A 16,575-nucleotide genomic window follows, 5' to 3' on the forward strand; every position below is an offset into this window, starting at 1 on the left:
GGCCTGAATGCAAATGAAGAGTTGGCAGTTCATTTAAACTAATATCTTTCCATCTAGCTGACTAAACTTACAAGTTTAAAGAGGGAATGGACACCCACAGGGGGATGTTGTGAAGTACTTTGTAATAATTTCAAGGCTGAGAGAAGCACTGTGATTCATATGGATGCTGTTGTTAATTGATGGAACATGATGCTGTAGTATGTGGCAAGAGGTATACAACAAAAGAGTAATCTTTAGACTTGGAAGCTTTTAGTACACTTGAACCTTAGCTTATACCTCATTAATGGATTAGATTAAGTCTGCAGACTTTGAACATTTAAGTTGCCATAATGACATTTAACATATTGTCAAGGTAATGGCCAACTTGTGCATATGTGTTCATATACTCATATACTATCCTTGTGATGACTTCTCTTTGTGCTTAATAGATTCTATCACTTTTGTGAATGTTTTCATGTATAAATTGCTATCGTTATACCATTTCAAGATGGCATCACTATGGGAGTGCTTTTTGTAAGTTTGTTAGTCCTTTGTTTATGCTATGTACACTGTATAAACACTTCACCTTTATATAATAGCATGATCATGAACAAGACTTGTTTTCTGATCAAAACACATTGTGAGACATTTGCAATAACTATTGCTACATTCTGAATATCCTGAGGGCTTCTTTTTCCTCCGGTGGAAATAGGGGTTTTTATATGTGAAAGTTTCTGTTAAAACATACTGTTTAAGACCAATAAAATTCACCAGTTATAGTTATCTCAAGTAACTATATCTTGTGACCACACAATCAAGTGTACACTACTGTGTGGCTAGCCGTCATTTTAAAATCTGGCCCTGCTTTGCAGGCTGATTTTAAAATAACACTATCTCCAAATTCAACTTTGGAATTAAAAGTACTTTCTTAAAGTACTGTACCTTTACATATGACATCTCTAAGGTCTACCTTGGGGGCCTCAGGGGTAGGGTGAAATGTAATCATAAGTAGAGACAGTATAAAAGATGTTTTATATGCCCCGGTGAGGGAAAAAGTGCAGATTCTGTTTCCCCCATTGTAGCATTGCTAGCTCCATAGGCTAACATGGGAAGGCTTTATTAAACTTTAGTAAAGTCTAATTTTTAGCAGGAGTGAACTAGAACAGTCATTCAAAGTGTCAAAATAATAGTATAATAAGTCCAACACATTGTCAAGGTTAGATTTATTATATCTATTGCTTTCCTAAAGTTAGCTAAAATCAGTCCTGTAGCAGCTTCTCCTGTTTGTTCATTTTTTGACAGGCTGAGCCATAGTGCTCTGAAGAGGTGGGAAGTGGCCTGGGCTGAGATAAAGGAAACATTTGGTGGGTGGAGATCTACACCAACAGATTCCAAGACAGGAAGGGGGCTGGGTAGCCAAACTGGTCTCTGGTCAATCGAGTATCTGAGATACCAAAGTCATGACCCCTGTTCCAGTGCCTGGTTCACTGGAAGTGGAACAAAATACTTGCACCAAGAAAATCAATGCATCTTCAGTCTGCTTGGAGCAGAATAGGAGCATCGACCCCGCCGTGAGAGAAGAAATGGAGCATCTGTTTCAAAACCAATGCATCACCTTGAAAGCCCGATGCTCAGCCATGTATTGCCATTGCAGCAACTTGGAGAGATGCGTGGAGAAACCCAGTGCATCAGACTTTGTAAGCAATGCTTCTCGGTTCAGTGCTTAATCTTTGAAACCCACACATCACCATCACTGGATGAAGAAAATGGGTGCATCACATCAACTATCAACTACGGGCCTCACACCGATACATCACTCACTGCATCACTAATCTGCACCCCACATCTCGCTTTTGCAATCAGGATCAAAGTACTCAGTTCATCAGGCCTGTGTGGCTCTTGTCCCTGGCCTGCGCTCTATCGCATTTGGCCTGAACTGTTGACTTTGCCCTAGTCCAGTGCGACCAGATAATCCTCATTGTCGCTTATTGCTTCTAAGTACTAGAACTCTTTTTTAGTCTTTAAAAATTCATAACGTGAGTCTTTTTGTGCTGTTTTCATTGTATTGCTCTGTATAATGATGCACAGATAGCTTACACATTTACTATCTAGATAAGCATGCCTGCTCTTTGCCAAGCTACCAGAAGGTGAACACAGGTTATCTTTTAGTGAGTATCTGACTTACCCTTTCGAGGATTGTGGGTCCTGCTTGTACAGGGTGCATGCTCTGGCAACCAAAAACCCAATTTCTAACATACATACACATATACATGTATATGTCTACACACACACACACACATGCACACACACAAATCCATATATATATATATATATATATATATATATACATATATATATATATATATATATTCACTAAAAAAACAAAGGTTACTGAGACATTACAGTTAGGTTCAGATTTTACACACACAAAATCATAGAAATTCAGCTGTTATAGTTAGAGTTATTTCAAGTAACTATAACTCATGCTCTAAGGTAACTATACCTCAAGCCCTCACCTTGCACTTCTAATCACCCCAGATATTCCATCACTCATGACATCTTCCATGATATCATTGATTAATATCACTGTAACATTTGCAGTAAAATTATTGATAAGAAAACTATGCACAGAGTGGGTGTGAGTTATAGTTACCTTAGGGCACGAGTAGTTACTTGTAATATATCTAACTATAGCAGTGGAATTTCTATGGTTTTGGGTGTGTAAATTCAGAACCTAACTATAACATTTCTGTAACCTTTGTTTTTTCAGTGAATAACTAGGGTTGTTTTAATGCTAATTCCTAACTACAACATACCTGTAACCTTTGTTTTTAAGTGAATGTATTTATGCAGTGGGGGTTGGCAGCATGGACCACCTAGGCATCCAACCTTGTGAGAGGGCTGGACTTGGCCAAGAGCAAGAGCAAGAGCTTGGGATAATTTGTACTTTATGGAAGCAGAGTTTCAACTGGGGGACCTGCTTTGTTTAAATATGTAAGAGTTTCCTGTTGTGATTTAATTTCTGTCAAATGAGCATTGGTGCCAGAATAAACCTTGAGTTGCTTATTTATGCAATGAAAGTCTACAGTTTTGTGCAAAATGTCTACACAACTGGAGTGCTTTCTATTGCCTAATTAGAAAGTGCGACCTCATTGGGTAAATGTATGGTACATCCCCTACTCTACAACTGCATAGAGGACTATGAGGTAATGTCATGAGTAACTTTGTGTGTCTGCAATTTTGGCACTGTGATAATTCATTGAGTGTCTGCATACAGAAATCTGTGATAACATGAATCCTGGTGTGGAGAAGATGACAAGACAGCTTAGATTGGTGGAGATGTCTTCACATTCCTCTGCATCAAGAACTCATCTCCAAAATTGGCAGGGAAACGCTCTCTGGGGGCTTTTTAATAAACTGCTCATCATCTTGGGAAGAGGTGGGGAGACTTTGAATACCACAAATGTTTATATGCGGGCCAAATGGGCGGTGCTTCTGTGTCATTTTACATAGTGGCAATGGTTAAAAGCTTGAATGATGATGTCAGTCTCCTGGAGACCGTGGGGGAAACCTCAAGGCCCCCGCAGTCCCTGCCGGTTCACCACATCCAGAAGGAGCCAGAATTGCTCCTGCGTGCAGGGAGAAGCTCCAAATCCTGCTGCCGACATGCAGGAGCGATCCTTTCACCTGCTTTCCTGCCTGCTTTATAGCAGGCAGGAAAACAGATGAAAAGTCTGCTCTCAGCGAGTAGGAGCAGTTTTCCTGCTCCTGCTTCCCTTTGAGAGCAGAATTACAGATTGCTCTTGCTTGGCATGAGCTGTCAAAGCTCCTGCCAAGTGGCAGCAAGCTGCTCTCTGCCGAGGGTGAGCAACTCAGGTGATAGGGCACCCTCCTTTATTTTGCACAAGGCCAGCCCCAGTGAGGTCTTGTCCCTGGTACCATAAGCAGCCCAGGAGGGGGCCACACAGCCACCCTTCTACTTTACATTTGACGATTCCCAGGAGGGGAAATGGTACTGGGGCCAAATATGGCCACGGAGGAGAACCACATGGCCCCCTTCCCTCTTTGCATCATTTTCCTCCCCAGGGAGGTGGCGGCCCCCAGGGTAATTTCCATTTTAGGAAGAGGGTCCACATGGCCCACCTCTTTATTTATGACAAGCCCCTGGGAGGTGGTGTGCCCCATGGCTTCTTGGCCCCCCTCCTATTATTTTTCAATATAAACCCCAGGGAGGATGTAGTCCCAGAGATAAAAATGCCCTTGGAAAGAACAAGGACAGGAAACCAAGCATATTTAACATTTATGCCATGGATTCATGGATCTGCCATGATTTTTGGGCAAAACATTAAAAAAATGTTTTTTTACCCTGGCAGGGTCCCAGGATGACTCCTCAACCTGGGCTGGGGAGGCAGGGTATTCCTACCCTCCCTCATTTTCTTCATTTTTAATTTTTTTGTGACCCATCCAAGTCCCAAAATGGCTGCCAGCACTTCTTGGTTGAAGTGTTGCCAGTCAACCAGATTTCAGTACAGGACTGTCAGATGCACAGAAGATAAGCGTCCCTAGATATACTGTAGGAAAGTAGAGGATTATATGGTGTTAATCCTCACCATGTGATACTCTCACAATACACCAAAGATGGTCCTGGGATTCACACTATTAAATCCTTAGCTCAATCTTGGTTTAGAGCAGTCAGGCTTTACTTAGAGAAACATGTGTTACGCATTTCGAAGCACCAACATGGATGATAAGTAAATTACACGACTTGAAAGAAATCTGATACCAATTTATAATAATAGAGCTGATTTTTATCTTACTTTAGATCACAATAGGAACAGAATTGAATAAGGATAAACAGAGTTATAGATTTTAGAAGCAATACTAAATTGCAGCAGAACTGGCATTTAAACATTGAATTGAAGGCTATTGGAGAAATACTACTGGCTGCAAAGACGTACTTAGAAAGTGTGAAAGTGCGTTGAACCCTTGCAAGGTTAAGGGTGTTTAGTCCCTGGTAACATATCAAAACAGTCAGTTTGGTTTGACCTGGCCCGAGGCATCTGTTTGCAGTGTTGTCTTGGCTGTCTGTGGTGCTGAATGGGACTCGCATTGAAGTCAATGGCAGGGAGCCACTGGTGACAAATGATCACTTATAGATCAAACTGAAGGGAACCCTTGCAGGATTAAGGTTTTGTGGGCCCTGGGACTGGGCCACATCAGTAAGTTCACTTCTACCTGATTTATGGGGCCTGGGTGCAAAGTTGCCCTGGCTGTCTGTGGTGCTGAATGGGACTCACGCTGGTGCTGATTTTACAGCTTACACGACGGTGCTGACAAGGGGATGCAAAATCTCAAATGGGGCTGTGTTGCAGATGTCAGATGCAGGATGCACACTGTGTGGGGATTAGTTACCGGACTGGCAACCAGCAAGCCTTGGAAGCGGAAAGAATGCAGAAATCCTTTGGGAACTTCCTGGGGTCCAAGCGAGTGATATAGCAGCCTGAAACTAGGAGGCAGGTGGGACTACAACTCTCAGAAGGCAGTGGGACATCTGGCCTTTCATGATCCCAAGGTGGGGATTCATGGCCATTGAAAATTTGATCTTGCAAGTATTTGTACCTGCAGTTTAGAGGAGACTAGTGCCACTAGCCCAAGGGGGACTGAAGGTGCTTCTGGCTTCTACAAGGGTACCTCTGGTAGGGAGTGATGAGTTTCAGTCAAGGACGAGGGTCCTTTGCGTTGTTCCCGGTATGTTGCCTCAGGGACAAAGTATCCCTAGCTTGCTTGGTTGCAGTGGTCAGAGTCCAGTTGTCCGTGATGTAGAGCTCCTCCTGGTTCTTCTTTCAAGTTGGCTGATCAGATCTGAGGTTCTGGTGTCAGAGGTGGCCCTTAAATTGTGGATTTGCAGGGGTTAGGGGTGTGGAGACTAGTGGCAAATTGGGAGCTAGCTCCTACAACTATTCAGCCCCTGACGTGATGTTATCTGGTGGGACAGGTCACCTTTAGCTACCCAAAAGCCTTTATTTTACCACTCCTAAGATGACAGAAATCAGAATTTAGTGGACAGACTGGGCTGCTCACCCTAGTGGTGTGGTCAGCCTGCTGGGTGTGAGCACAGTCCTGCATACCTAATTTGCCACCTGTGCATGAGCAAATGTGCCCGGTGGCAGGGGGAGAGTTGTTTCCTCTGCAGGTGGACAGCACAGATGGCTATCAGGGACAGTGAAGTCTTTGTAGCTCACCACCATGATGGCTCTTTTTACAAGCCTGACTGGGGGGTGGAATGTGTGACCTCCTTCCTGCCTCAGCCTTTCTTTCTGACTCATGGGAGCACCCAGGCTGCTTGGCAGGAGGTCAGAAACCTGAGTTGATTGCAGAAAATGTGCAAAAACCATGGGCAACTAAGCTAGAGCACAAAGAAGGGTGGCAAAGAGATGGGCAACCTCTAGTTGGGTGTATGCCAGCCATCCCTCAACACAAGATTCATCTTGGGGGAAAGAAAGCAAGTGGACACCCAACTCAACATATCTAGGCAGTACCATAATGGAACTAGTAGCCTGGGTCTGCCGGGTCTTAAGTCCAATGTTATCCTATTGACCAGCTTGCGCTTATCATGTACTTTAATGGAAAGGGTGCTATAAAGACAAATAAACTTGTGCTTATATGGTTGCACCTTAAATAAAATGCACCCTGCCTCCTGGGTTTCAGCGGCCTACCTTATTGTGTTCGACATATATGTAAGGCAGTGCATAGGACTGTGCCACTCATGGTGAGGGCACAGTCGATCTCGAGCAGTTGGCACCACTCTGACAGTTTACAATGGCAGGCCTGCCATCAGGAATTTGTGTTGATCACCTAAGGTGGCACAAACTTGTGCTGTAGCCCCAGGGATCCCCTGACCACCTATGCCCTGGGTATCCTGGGTACAATTTACTAGGAGCGTACAAGGCTGTAAAGCTTTGCCAATCAGGGAATCACCATATCGACAAATAATTTAGGGGGAGAACACGTACACTGAAGCTTGGTTAGCAGGTCCCTGTGAACTATCAGAGTAAAAAACAGCATCTAGTTGTCCAAATGTGAGCAAAAGGTGGGGGGGAGGAAACTGCAGAGAGCTCAGTTTTCTTACATACAAATTTGGTTCTCACTCAATATCTCAAAAACTACTGAACATGTTTTCACCAAATTCTGCTTTCTGTACCAATTGCTAGCTTTCTGCTAAATTTAGTGTAATTCTGTCCAGTGGTTCAGGCTGTAGTTACATTCAAAATCTGTATGGGAAATTGCATGAGGAAAACGCGTTTTGGGACCTCCCTTTTTCTCGGTCCCTTTTTGACACATCACCCTGAAACTTTCAAGACAGCTCCTGAAGTGAGTGGCAAACTAGTTTTGAAATATTTTGTGAGGATTTGGCATAACAAAATATGCTTTCCCTATAGAAATTAGGTTCTAACTATAATTACCTAGTGGCAATCTGCCAGTAGGTCATATAAATATGTAGATATATATGTGATTGTGATTTATAATTTGTTAATGATTTGTTATTGTTAATTGATAAATAAATTTAATAATTGCATACATTATTTCATACATTGTAAAAATTATATACCTGAGTATTTAATTAAGAGATTATTAACATTTGTTGGAAAGTGGTTTATTAGTAAGGGCAGGCAGGTACCTACACTTGGTAATAATGCCACAATCTCAAATAAGTTCCAGTCAAGGTCTCAATAAATTATTCTTTGCTCAACCCTTGGTAGCTTGGCCCACAAGCAGTCAGGTTTACCATAGGAGAGCAGTGGTCAAAGCACTTAATATCAACAAAACAGTAAATAAGTAAACCACAACACACAATAAAAGCACAAAACCAATTTATAAAAATAGGAAATATTTTTTTATCTTTAAAATGAAACCAAAATGACAAAAATCCAATGTAGGGAACCGAAGATATGAATTTCTAAAGATTAAATGTAAACGTACTTTTTAGTGCCTAAAAGCAAAAAGCGGCAACCATGGACATCTGGTCGGGCATGTCCTGGACAATGTCAATGTTTGAGGCCAATTGCAATGGTTTCCAACTTAGATACACTGAGAAAGAGTCCCTGGCCAAAATGTTACCTTTGGACTTAGCACCTGATTTAGAGTTTGGTGGCTGCGTTGCTTCGTCACAATGTGACCCACATCCTGTCCACTGTCTATTACGATCCCATGATTTCCTATGGAGATCATAATACAGTGAATGGGATATCCGTCACATTTGTGACAGAGTAACTCTTCTACCAAACTCTAAATCAGGCCCTTAGGCGGTCATTCCAAGTCTTGCGGGCGGCAGTAGCCGCCCGCCAGGCGGGAATCGCCATTTGGCCGCTACGCGGCCAAAAGACCGCTGCCGGCATTCCAACCTTCCCGCTGGGCCGGAGGGCGCTAACCATGCGGTTAAGGAGCGGGAAGGAGGCCTGCAACACAGAAGCCGTCTCCGAATGGAGCCGGCGGTGTTGCGGCCGTGCGACGGGAAAAGCCGGCCAGGGCCCTGTTCGGGGGCCCCTGCCCTGCCCATGCCAGTGGCATGGGAGGTGCAGGGGCACCCAGGGGCCCCAAGACACCCGTTACCCCCAGCCTCTTCCCGGCGGTGACAACCGCCAGAAACAGGCTGGCGGTAAGGGGGTCAGAATCCCCATGGCAGCGCTGCTTGCAGCGCAGCCATGGCGGATTCGCCCAGCCGGGGAAAAAACTGCGGGAAACCGCCGGCCCCGGTTTTCTGACCGCGGCTTTACCGCTGCGGTCAGAATGGGCTATGAAGCACCGCCAGCCCGTTGGCGGTGCTTCCGTCATCCGCGACCCTGGCGGTCATAGACCGCCAGGGTCAGTATGACCCCCCTAGTCTCTTTTCTGGAGCTTTTTTTCTCATCGTAGAGTGAGGCTCCTCTCCAGGCCAGCTTCCGATTCAAAATCAACAGCTTGGCTCAGCACAAAGTCCCAGTCATGGAAGTCTCATGGACAGGAAAAAGCCCTGGAGCTTCAGCAGGATGAAAATTCAGGCAAGTCAGTCACCCTATCGAGCATTTTTTCAAAGTTGCTAGAAAACTTCTCCAAACTTTTGGATCTTCTTCCTGAAGTGATTTTTGGGGTATTTCAGTGTCCACAAACTTAATCCAAGGTTCCAGAAGCAGTGAGTTGCTCCTTGGGAGTTGGGATCATAATTCTATGAATGCACCTGGTCAAATCCTTAAAAGTCCACTGGATGCAGGTCAGCTGGGTTCTTCTTGCAGGATGTGATTCAAGGGACTTTTGGTAACTCATTCCTCCCTGTTGTTTACAGGAAATCCACTCCTGGATCATTAAAATCAAGGCAAAGTCATTTTTGTGGTGAAGCCCAGAGTGTGCAGCTGGTGTAGTCCTTGTGGGTGCAGTCCTTCAGCTGCACACTAGGGCCCATATTTATACTTTTTTAGTGCCGCATTTGCGTCGTTTTTTTACACAGAATTGGCACTAACATAAGTTTGTGCCGATTTTATGTAAAAAAACTACGCAAATGCTAAAAAAGTATAAATATGGGCGTAAGGGTTTAACAAGACAGTCCTTATTATTATTATTTTCTTTCAGCAGGGATCTGAGTTGCTGGGTAGCTCTTCCATATTTATGCAGGTTCCTGGGTGGCAATTAAGGGGAGCATGCCTGACCAATGTGGTGCAGTGTGCCACTTTCTGTGCTGGCCCTTTCCTGTGAAGTGTGGCATACTTTTCAGTCTCAGAAGCCACTGTTTAAAAAAAAAATCAAAATGGAGAAAATGTATCCTTGAGGTCTAGGTCTGTCTAAACCCACCTACTTGTGTGGCTAACATTCCCGAACACTCCCCTTCCAGCCCCTCTCATAATCTAATTACTAGGGCTCCCATGTGGCTGGGGGTGTAGGAAATAAAGAAAGGTCTGGTTTCAGTCCCAACTGTCTTTCCCTCCTTTGAAGAACAGTATGGCCGCCCAGCTGCCTTTCTGCTCTGCCATCTGCTGTTGCAGATCTCCACCCATGAGATGCTTCCTTTGTCTTAGCCCAGGCCACTTCACACCTCATTAAGGTAGCTTGGCTCAGCCTGCCAGAGGCTACTAAAGGGTTGATTTTAGGTAACTTTTAGAAAGAGGTCTAAAATGCTTTCCCTGTAATAGTTATAATATATATCACATTGGCAAGTTGTTGGATTTATTTGAACTATTAATTTAAGATCCTGAATGTCTTTTCCAGCCCACTTCTATCAAAAGTAGACCTTATTAGTTTAAATTAAAGCCTTTGCATGTTAGCCTATGGAGCTAAGCACTACAATTTGGAATATGAAATTGGCAATTTTTCCCTAACCCGGGCTTATAAAACAACTTTTATAATGTCTCTGATTATACCTACACTGCACCCAACCCTTGGGGCTAGTGCAGACATTAGGGGTGACATATGTAAAAACAAGGTAGTTTAAGACTTGGGAGTACTTTTAATTCCAAAGTCAAATTTGGGTTTGTATATGTTTTAAAGCAGCCAAAAAGGCAGGGCTGCCTTTAAAATGACACCACACACCACAGCAGTGCCCCCATGGGTTCCCTAATTCCACTAGGGTCTCCAAAACTACATGCCGTACCATGTACTAGGGACTTAGGTAGGTTGTCAGAGCCAATTGTAATAATGCCTAATTACCATATACCTTTTGAACAGACCACTGGCCCTTGGCCTGGTTAGCAGAGCCACGAGGCACAGTCAGAGTCAGTAACCATCAGTATTAGTCAAAAATGGGTGTGATCAGGGTCAAAAGGGTGACTTTCTCACAACATTGAATAGATTAAGGAATATTTTTATTGCATTGGCATATTTTTAAAACGTTAATGCCAGCTTTTTAGTGTTAACAGTGAACCTCCTAAGTTTAGTACCCTTCTTCAATGTTATTTATTTTTCTAAAAAAGTTTTAGTGTGATCCCTTGAAAGTTCAATGGTTTCCATAATTTTGCTTAGTTAGAGTGTAAATGGTAATTATTCTCTTTTCAAAGTCAAACTTCTTGACCACTGTTGCAGAGGTTGGAGTCTGAAAATTAAATAGGAGCCCTCCAAAGTACAGCACTTTCTCTAGTGTTGCTTCAATTGCTGTGGATATAGTACATTCCTACCCTCTAGTGTACAGCGCTCTTCTCATTACTGTTTAAGTTGGAGCAGGAATAAAAAATATAACTCCTATTAAGTCTAACACTTTCCTCAGTGTTGCTTAGATTGAAGTTGGTATAATAAATATGTCCCCATCAGAATCCAACACTTTCCTTAAGATTGCTTAGGTTGCAGTAGGAATACTAAACCTGACTTTCACAAATCCCACTTCCCTTCCCAATGGTACATAGCTTGGACTGCGAATAATAATTCTGATCCTTCCAGAGTCCAGCATTTTCTGTAATGTTGTTCATGATGTAGTAAGAACAGGAAATCTCCCTTGACCAGATTCCCACACTTTCTCCAAGGTTGCTCAGATTTTGTTGATTGGTAAATCTAACTCCTCAAGAGTCCATAGCTTTCCCAATGTTGCTTAAGTCCAATGACCTCTCCAAAATCCAAAGCTTTCCAAAATGTTGTTTAGGTTGCTGTTGGTAATATTAAACTTAAACTCTCTCAAAATTGAAAGCTTTTAATGAATATCAAATATACACATTGTAATGTAATAAATGGAAATAATAGTGTATATTAATGCAAAATGTGTACATAGATATTAATAACCAAGTTTCCAGTTTTTAAAAAATAAGTAGCATATACATTTGTGTGCATTATTTGTAGCAGTCTCATTTCATTTTTCATTTAAACATGCTATTTGAATTTTGGAAATTGTGATTTGTTGTTATACTGTGATAATGTTACATTTAAAAAAATGTTGACTATTTTTTTGGGACATGTTGTTAGAATTTAATATTATTTTTGTGTTAAGAATGTTAATGTTTTAGGTAAAATATGTTATTTCAGTTGTGTTGTACTGTTTTTATTATGTATTATAATATATTCATGTGAATCTGTTTTTTCTTAGTTTGATTTAAGAGATTAGAATGAGTCAAAAAAAGTAAATATTGTTATCTTAATAATTGTAACATGTTTTAATGAAGATTATTGACTACATATGTGTGTTAGGTTATTTGTTGATGTAGTGGTTTATTTTGTATTTTGTTAATTTACTTAATGTAATGTGTGGCATTGAACTCCAATATTGTCTACTTTGTACTACATTGTTGTGCTAGGGATTGTGTTGCATTTAATTCTTGAAAACTTTGAACCTTTTCTAACATCTCTGTAAACTGGCACAGTGTCGGGTGCTCCTGCCAAGCCAGCCATGGAAGGAGTTGTGCCATGCATCTAAAGTTACTGGTTTTGTTAGGAGTTAGTTGTTTTTTTTAACCTTATTTGGAAGACACTCATTTATTTTTTCTATTTGGTAATATTTTATATCCATTTTATTTCAAGTTTTAGAACCTTATTACAATTTTTAATCATTTTTTTGTATTCTTTTCAATATATTCTTGTTTAATAATTTTACTATTGAAATGTTGTTGCTGTTACTTTTTTACAATGCTCTCAATATTAATATTTTCTATATTTTTGTATCAATCATATTTGTTTCATAATATTTTTTGGGTGATATTTTTGTTGTTGATTTTTCTGCTTCTTTTTAGGGGTTAAAGAAAGTTTATATTAGGGTTAATGATATTTTTGCAAAGATATTTGGCATCATGATATTTTTGTACTCACTATTTTAGATCACACTGTGATATAGAATGAGCCACACTGCAAGTAGTCGATAACGCCCTACTTCTCAATAAAAAAATATATATATCCTTGTGTCCTGGTCCTAATCGATCTCTCAGCAGCTGTCAACACTGCCAATCATACAAAATATTCCACCCCCTGAAAACTTGAAATGTCCTCAACTATTGACAGAATCAAACCCTTCCTCAAATGCAACTAAACCCAGATGCCAACAACCCAGTGTATGGTAAAATCCATGAAGAAATAAATTCCTTTTGTTTGCTAACAATGCAATTTGTTCCCTGATTCAGTGTTGGCTCTGCAACTTAAATCTAACAGACTTCAAACCCAGACTAACAGAATAAGCCAAATCTCTCAGATTTACCCTCAGATCAGATTTCTACTTCAAAGAACACATTTCCAAGAAGACTAAAACAGCCTTGTCCGCAGTCTGTCTCACCTGCAAAAAGTACTATATTGTCATTGAGGCAAAGTCTTCAGAGTGACAGTTCAAGCTTCCCCAGTCCTCTTCCACATATATGGAAGCAATGTCCTGCTTACTGGCATACCTGAGACAACCCTTTTTCCTTAAAGGCTTCCATCACGCAACAGCATGGCTCATCAAGGGGCTAAAGAAATCCAGTCACATCACCCTCATGCTAACGAATCTACATTGGCACCCACTGCAACCCTGGTTCATCTACAAGACCACATGTATCACTTACAAGGCCTTCAATACCTAGAACCTTTTGTAACCAGCTAACAAACTAAGGCCCTGATTTATACTTTTTTTGTGCAAAACTGCACTAACACAGTTTTGCATCAAAATGTTTAGCACCAGCTTGCACTATTTCTGTGCATCAGCCGGGCACCATATTTATGGAATGGTGCAAGCTGGCGCAAAGGGTGGGCTAGCGTAAACAAATGATGTTAGTCGGGTGGGGCTGGCAGTATGGAAGAAGGGGATTTTGCACCGAAAAAATGACGTTAGGCCGGTTAGAGTAAAAAAAAAAAAATACTCTAACCTGCCAAGAGTCATTTTCTAATGCAAAACCATCAATACCACATGACTCCTGTCTTAGAAGCGTCAGGAGTCATGCCCACCACCTCAATGGCCAGCACAGGGGAAGAGGGTCCCCTGGGCATGGCCATTGCACCCAGAGCTGTGTAATGGGGCCCATTTCAGGGCCCTCAGTGGCACTTAAAAAAAATACTTACCTGTACTTACCTATACTTACCTGGGATGGGGTCCCCCATCCTCCACTGTCCCTCTGGTGTGGGTGGGGATGTCCCTGGTGTTACGACTCTTTCATACCATTTCTAGGGGGCGCTGTAAGGGGACTCTCAGTAGCCTGGGAATCACCTTGAACACTTATCTAGAGTCCCTTGCTGACTCCTGTTTGTTTCTCTTTTCGTCATGGTATACTTGTGTAGTACTACATTTGCTTCCTGGGACTGCAAATCCCATAATGCACAACCTGGTAGTCAGGAGGGCCTGGATTCTGTTTCCCATTGTTTTCTATGGGAGAAGTCCAGTTGCTCCTTTTTACCGGATCCTCTGCTCCAGGACTTGCGAATGTCTGAAACTGCACACACCTGAGACCACTCCTGTGCAGCCCAGCTTGGAACTGCTTATAAGCAGCCATTTCCTCAAGATTCTCGTCGTGCATTGGAGTTTGGTTCCTTTTTGTTGCAGACCCCTTATCGGATGGTGTTCCAGATTTGTTCCTGTTCTGTTCCATCTTGATCCTATTTCCTGTTTCCTGTTTCTCTGCCCTGTTCCTGATTGTTCCAGCCAGAGTCTGCTCCCTATCTCTTAGCCTTGTACCTGTCTGTTTCTTCCAGAGCCTGCTCCCTGTTTCTCTGTCCTGCTCCTGCCTTGTTTCAGCCTGAACCTGCTCTCTGTTTCCAAGTCCTGTTTACTGCTTATTTCTACATCCTGTATTCCAGCCCTGTCCTTGCCTGTTCCAGCCAGAGCCTGCTCTCAGTTTCCCAGTCCTATCTCTGTTTGTTCCACCCCAAAGTTTGCCCCCTGTTTTCAAGTCCTAGTCCTGCCTTTGCTTCAGCCTGAGCCTGTTCCCAGTTCTTGCCTCGGCCTCTTAGTTTGTTCCCTTCTGTTTCCTTTTCTTCTTGGTTATTTGTGTCTGGTAAGTGTTCTATCAGTCTTCACCAGTGTATAAGTGTCCTCCTTTGTACTGGGGTTGGCCCCTGGTTTCCAGGAGGCAATTCCAGCCCCCATCCTTGTCTAGTGTTATACGTTGTCTTTCGTGCCTAACAGTGACAGTGTGCTATTGCTGTTTTCTCAGGAATTGCCACTGTGTTTCCAGCTGGACCCACAAGAGAGTGTCTTGTGTATGTAAGTACTATCCTTGTTTGTGCTCTAGGGTCCAGAGACAGAATCACTTCTGCTGCCTCCTTTCTATAGGGCTGGCAGGGTGACTATCTGTAAGAGCAAACTGCACCGAGGCATTGACATTCCCTGTCACTGTGGGAGGTTCTGCGCCTTACTGTGTGTACAACACCAGCGTGTTTGTCCATTAGTAATCTGTTTCCTGTTTGTTCACACAAGGGTTGCTCTGCTTTTACTTTCCTGTTTCCTGTGCCTGTCCATAGCTGTCCTTTCCGTGTTTGCCTTTAGTTGCTCTTCTGCCCCAGTACACTACCTCTTTAGGATATTCCGTGACCTCAAGGGGTGTCCCAACCAGAGTCCTGATCAGATCCGCTGGAAACCGTGACACCTGGGGCCTAGGGAGGGCACCTGTGGGCTTATTTTATTGTGTTTTACCATGCAAATAGGCCTACAGGTCCCCTAACGCGTGCCCTGACCCAGGCATTGGATTTTGGGCTAGACATTGTTTAAATATGGAGTTAGTTTTGTACCAAATTTGCGAAACAAAAATGACTCAAATTTGACACAAAACAAATATAAATATGCCCCTATGAATATCTGGAAATCAATGCCAGTTGAGCTGCTGACATCGTAGAGTGGAGCGTAAACTCTGCGAAAAGGAAAAAACTACAAGAACGCAAGCCTTCTCAGCCCACACATGCAGGATCTTGAAACATGGCCCCTCCAAATTTAGAACATCATCATCCTTGTTGCAATTCAGAAAGAAACTGAACAGTCATTGCTTCACTGTTTACTACCCAAGATATCCGAGCTGCTCATCCTTCCATTAACATTGCTTCCTCTGTCCCTCGACCCACTTAGCCCCACTATGGTATATACACTCCTTTACTTGCCTGTTATGTTCATGCTTTTGAAAACCCAAAACAAACAAAATACTAGTGAGGAACATATGAAGATGGCTTTCAAAATAAATAGTGTTCATGAGGCTTTGAAATAGCTGGAATCTGTGGACTTTTGAGCTCTCTGAGATGGATGGGTGTGCCTCTTCACTGTTTTAGATGTTCTTTCTTTTGAAGTTTGAAAAAACATTAAGAACAGAAGAGCCAAAAGGGAGAAAGTGCTTTAATAAAACGATCAACATACCATGTCAAGATTTTTACCACTCATATTAACCTGTTCATATATTTAGTGTCTGTACATATTTTACACCTTTGCCTCTATGGCTTGATTTTGAGTTTGGCAGACAGATTATTGTAACACAAACCCGGCGGGTATACTGTCCATTTTATTGCAAGTGTTATAGGATAGAATAGACTGTAATAATGCTGATGGGATATCTGTCACGTGTGATGGTGTAACCAAGCCATTAAACTCCATATCTGGCCCTTTGTTTTGCCGAATTTTGATCTCTTATATTTTTTATGTTTTTGTGCGTGTCTGTTGAATGATAGGTTTGGTTTCAACCAAAAGTGTCTATAAATTCAATTTCATTTAAGGTT

Source organism: Pleurodeles waltl, chromosome 5 (assembly GCF_031143425.1).
Source record: "Pleurodeles waltl isolate 20211129_DDA chromosome 5, aPleWal1.hap1.20221129, whole genome shotgun sequence".
Lineage (NCBI taxonomy): Eukaryota > Metazoa > Chordata > Amphibia > Caudata > Salamandridae > Pleurodeles > Pleurodeles waltl.